This window comes from Lepisma saccharinum, chromosome 18 (genome assembly GCF_977018435.1).
Source record: "Lepisma saccharinum chromosome 18, izLepSacc3.1, whole genome shotgun sequence".
In the NCBI taxonomy this organism is placed as follows: domain Eukaryota; kingdom Metazoa; phylum Arthropoda; class Insecta; order Zygentoma; family Lepismatidae; genus Lepisma; species Lepisma saccharinum.
Window position 1 is genome coordinate 64612559 of NC_139246.1, and position 6000 is coordinate 64618558.

A 6000-nucleotide genomic window follows, 5' to 3' on the forward strand; every position below is an offset into this window, starting at 1 on the left:
ATGAGCACGTGAACACTCATGTATATGTTTTAAATTACGTACATATTAAATGCACACACACACACACACACACATATATTTAATTGAAAAAAATACTTTTTTGATGTTCGAATATATACACACAATTTACTCGGAGTTGACGTCTTTCACGTCTGATAACTTTTTTAGATAGTTGGTAACACTGACTCCTGTGTTGCACGGTTGCGATGAACACAATTGCTGTGTTGTGTTTTGTGAACTGGCAGCTAACGGGCTGTTGACCACTATACTGCGGAAGTGTTCACTGGGCTGTGCGAACATATGGTGCTGGGAGCCCGGATTCAAGCGGCAATACTTCTTGCATTCGGCACCAGAGTGCAGCATATACAAGGCATGCCTAGGGGAACTCGAGACGGTCTGCACTACATAGTTGCAAACTTTAGTGTGAAGTCGCTAAACCTGGCGGATTTTAAATTCCAGTGGGCGCTAAAGTTCACGGAATAGTGACGAGCGACTTTTCTTTAGAAAGTAGTCTGCAGGAGTTACATATCTTTCAAGGTTTATATGATTTGCGCATGTGCGGCTAAGGGCCAATCAGACTGTGCAACCTTTTTTTAGTAATCGACGTTTTTAATGCAAAAAAAAAAAAAAAAAAAGAAGAACTCTCACCGAATTAAATTGCAAAGGAAAGTGCCGACTACATTTACATCAATTGAACGAGCATTTTTCTGGTAACTATACTCAGAATAGTATGGAGTCCTAGGCCTAAATAGCTGTTACCGTAAAAAATTTAATTGATGTTAGTAAATTATTTTTACTATTCTCTACGTTATTGGAATATGCTTATTGTGAAGAACAAAATATAACTTTCAGAATACTAGAGATGCATTTTTGCTACACATAATATTTTCTTCTTTGAAGTTAGAAAGTTAAAATGAAATATGCATAAAATTATCTCATTTGAAATTAAGTAATTTTTTAATCTACATATAAACGCACAAATATTGAAATTTAATTTATTGGTTGGGATAAACCTGATGTAAGTTGTTCTTTACAGCACTTTTTAAAAATATATTTTGCATTTTTCACCAGTAAATTTGATTCAGCAACTTTTAGCACATGTTGAAGATTTAGCAACTTCTGCGTTTCAGTTGTTGGCAACACTGTTGCTGTGGGAGACCTGCAAGGGACACGTTATTTTTGGAAAGGTCAAGTTCCCTTCCTTTTGCGGGGCAATAAAAAAGCCTATGCTCTTTGGCGGCAACCGGCAAAACGCGGTTAGAGTGGTGTCGACTGTTGAAGCGATATCTATTGGCAAGGGGTTGGGTGACTTTATGTGCATTGGCTTTCAGACGTGCGTGCGTGTGTGTGTGTGTGTGTGTGTGTGTGTGTAGTGTAGTGTTGTGTTTTGTACACTATGAATACTGTTAGGAGTTTGAAAGAAACTCCATTTTCGCGAATGAGCGAAGCAGAACGAACTGAAGTAAAAAGGATGGGCCCTCACCAGCCGGACCTCTACATTGTACAAGAGGTAGAATACAAGTAAAATTCACTACAGTGGTTGCAACAGAAATTACTAAAGGAACTGTATCCTCTATAAAGGTAAGTGCCAGCATAATGTAGAATTTAGTTTCTCTTGATATCATTATTAAGTGCATTGTGCGTCGGTGTGTGGCGTTCAATTACTTGACCCACAGTGAGAATTTTATTTTTTTCTGTGTAATTTCTAGAGCTCAATTACAGGCTTCGGCCGGTTATCCTTCAGGAGGGAGTTCATGTGCAAATGTATAATTGAAAGTGCATATTTAGAGTGTGTTCTTTAGCCACTTATTCGGACAAATCAGTAAGTAGTCTTGTTTGTAATAGATACATTTAAAAAATATTTTAATATATCTAAAAGAGAATTGTTATTCTTTTTTCATCGGACAGTTCTTGTAATTGAACAATTCACTCGAAGCATGGATGGGCAAAGGACACATTCTGGGTGTTTGTTACCATTTGCACATAGCTATACAAAAAGACTGCCTCTGGAACGATTAGTTTCGTGCAATGCATAAGATCAAGGATGGTAAATATGTTTGATTGATTTTTTTGGTGTTTTAAGTCCAATTTATGCTCGGTAAGACTAATCGGGACTGGACCTACAGTTTTAAGTGGGATTCGAATAACTAAGTTCCTCCACGGGTATCGAACCGAGGACCCCTCGATTAGAAGGCAACGACGGGTAAATATGTTAATAATAAGAGTGTGCCGCGGCATCCTGAGGGGCGCAGGGGCGCTGCGAAATGTTCCAATATTTTCATTGAATTGTTAGTCAGTGCTATGGATGTTTCAAATATGTGCTTATTTAGTACATTTTTACATATGAAATGTTTCTGAATTTGAAATACGTGTTTAATTTTTAACTTAAGGCATGCAATCTTACAAGTAACTGACTGATGCAAGTGTTAGAGAGGGCTACATTCTTGGCGCCGCGGAAAAATCTTGAAACGCTAAGGGCCCCGTGAAGCAAAGAAATTTGAGAAGCCTTGCATTAAATGGTCAAAAATCAATCTCTCTGAACCATGGCAAAATTATGCTAGGAGGGAAAATACGAAACACGAGGGAAGAAGGAACATATGGAATGTCACATTGATCATAAGCATCCCAACCGAGTTATTGTGGGCGGGGCGAGGTCATTCTGTATAATTCCCAAATATCTTACATACAAAATATTTTTTTTCTGGACTGGACGCTTCCTCCCCTCTGTCCCGCTAACGATGCACGTGCTTTCAATGCTGAATGAATGTGGTTGGTTAACATATGGTCGGTGTAATAGAAAGTAGATTGCGAAGTATGGTAGTCTTGCATTGTACATACCTGAGATTGCATGTTATACTAATTAGGTTGCACTAACCATTACTAATTGTAAATTGCGTAATTAAAAGGGTGTTAATTGAATAAAAAAATGTATTACTTCAAATATAGCGTGATTTTTGTGGGAAATAGTTGAAAATAAGTTGAACTGTTATTCTTACTTTTTCAATTGAAGATGAAGTTACAAGGGAGAGGAGTAAATCTCCATTCAGTATAAAAAAATATTGTGAACACCCGTATGTGAACCGCACGCGACGCCACTGCTTATAAAGGGGTCAAATGAGAACTGGATGGGCCCAGGCCCCTCTGCCCCTCCCTCCCAGTTTCGACACCGGTGGTGATGTGATATAAATATGAGACACTATTTTCTCATGAAATTGAAGCCTGCTTTGATCTAAGGTCGGAATTTTTCTGGCTTTGTCCCTGCAAAAAAGTGATCTAGGGTCCACCCAGCATCAAATCAAATGGTCCCCTTTGGGAAGGAGGGGGTGTAAATATGGCCAGAGCATGGTGCTGATCACATCACCTCCAAGATGTCCGGCATCGAAAATATGTCGTGCCCTGCCCCCACATATCCTAAATGTGACTTCATGCCAGGGTGCTACATGCACAGGGAACTTTTAACTTTACCTGTGATATTGTATTCGTTTCTGTACCTCTTGAGTAACTTTGTTTATTTTTTACATACGCATGCTATGTCAATGGCTGAGGCCCCCCTAAAGTCTTACATGTCTCCCCCCCCTCCTATGGGCACCCCTGAATATACATTTTCTTTGTAGAAAAGGCTTAGCATAAAGAGGCCGTAGTTTGAGAGCAAAAAATGGCAGAATGTGGTGGGGGAAACTGCATCCCCCACTTCCCGCTCCTAATCACCCCTACTGAATGTTTGGGTTAAAATGAACGTCTTATTAGGAATGATTTAAAACACACACGGAAAACAAATTCTTTGTTCATTGTCCATGAAGTATTCCTAGGGTAATGAAAGGCTATTTTGATAAAATATCACTCATAAGTAATAAACAAGTAAGATTGAGAAATATGTTCAGAATTGAAGATATTATTAGCTAAGTTGCTATTTGTTTTCTGAACTGTCATGTTAGAATTAGAATTTCTTTATTCATGGGTGAAGTTCAGCCTGTGGCTGCTCTACCACTTAACCCGCAAAATCTACTACAATAAAACAGACAAAATACAATTACTACTATAACATACGAATTCCATTACATTTTCACTTCTAAATATTTCAGTAATTAACACACTAAAAAGATTAAAAAAAAACAATTTTTCTCATTCACACACATCAAAATGTTTATCTTGGGTTCGAATCTGCTCATTTTTGTTTTGATTTCAACGTAAGCATGCTGAATCTAGTCATGTGTACTGATGATTTGTCCTTGCTCATGTAGAAGTACTTTTGTTACTGCCCTTTTAAAGCTGTTATATGTCGCACACGAGGTAACATCTGGTGGCAGCGCATTCCAACAATATGCAGAAGCAGCTTTGAAGGATGACAGGAATATGGATTTTGAGAATCTGTCCAGATTAAGTTTCTTAGAGTGTCGAGTCGTGTAGTTGTGTATGTCGTGTCTAAATTTGAGTCTGTCGTATAAGTATGTGGGTGTTTTTGTTTGCAGAATTTTGAATATCGTGCAGGCCAGATGTAGTTTTCTGCGTCGTGTCATATTCAGCCAATTAACATCATTTAAGTAAGGCAGTATGTGATCCCTTCGTTTCAAGCTAAATGCAAAACGTATACAAGAATTCTGTACTTTTTGTGCAATTTTAGCATTCTTTTTTGTTAGATTAACACCGTAAACAACGTCACAGTAATCGAAAATTGGAAGAACTAGAGCTTGCATAAGGCGCAATTTAACATCAGTCGAAAGTAAGTGCGATGACTTATAGAGTGATCTAAGTATACCATAAGCTTTTGAACTCAGACGTTACGTGGTTTTGCCAGTCAAGTTTTTCATTAAATATCACACCTAAGTTCTTAACAGTTGTGCAGTGTGGGACCCTCTCATCATTAATATTAATTGATAACCCATTTATTTGAATTTTATTTAAGGCAGCGCTAGAACCAATTAATGTAAAGCAGCATTTAGAGGGGTTGATTACAAGACCATTACGTTTACACCATTTATAAATAGCATCAAGGTCACGGTTCAGGAGACCAATTGCTGGTTTTGCATTTTTGGGGTCTACTGGCATCATCAGCTGCGTGTCATCTGCATAACAATGAGGTACACTGTGCCGTACATTTAGGGGTAGGTCGGCGGTGAAGAGGGAATATAGAAAAGGGCCTAGAATACTTCCTTGCGCAACCCCTGAGGGTATCGTAAGGGGAGGCGATGTAGCTCCTGAGGGAAGTGTCACCGATTGCACTCGCCCAGTAAGGTAAGACTGGAACCATTTTATTGCTCCCGGCGAAAAACCGTAGTAACTCATTTTCGAAAGGAGTAGCTGATGAGATACAAGATTAAACGCCTTGGACAAGTCAAGCAACACCAAGACTGCGGCCTTACTTTCGTTTAGTGTTTGTAAAATGTCGTCTGTTACTTTCATGAGCGCCGTTGCGGTGCTGTGGGAAGGTCGGAAACCAGACTGTACTGCAGGCAATATTTGATTTTTGGTAACAAAACTTTCTATCTGCTTGTACACTGCTTTCTCGATAACTTTTGATAAGACAGGTAATATACTAATTGGTCGTAAGTCGTTCATGTCGGTCACGTGTCGTTTCTTCGGTAAGGGCAGGATTCTAGCCTCCTTCCACGCAAGGGGAAAGGTGTTCTTATGTAACGAGAAATTTATCAAGTGAGTAAGAGGTGAAAGAATGTGTGGAAGAATTAGCTTTATCATTTTTAGGTTTATGCCGTCTGTGCCACAGGAAGTGGAACGGATTTTGGAAACGAGTTGTGCAATTTCTACTTCTTTGACGGGTCGAAAGAAGAAGGTGTCGCCGTTTTCAGTAAATGTAGTTGTAAGGAAGCGTTCGCACTCTTCGAGGATGAGATCGGTTTCTTGGTTAGAGGGACTGGCGCTGTCAATAAAGTGGGTGTTTAACAGATGCGGATCATTTAAAAAGTGTGGGACACTCGGCTCCACCTTTCCGTAAATACCACATTTCTTTATCTCTTTCCACATTAATTTCGAATCATGGACGTT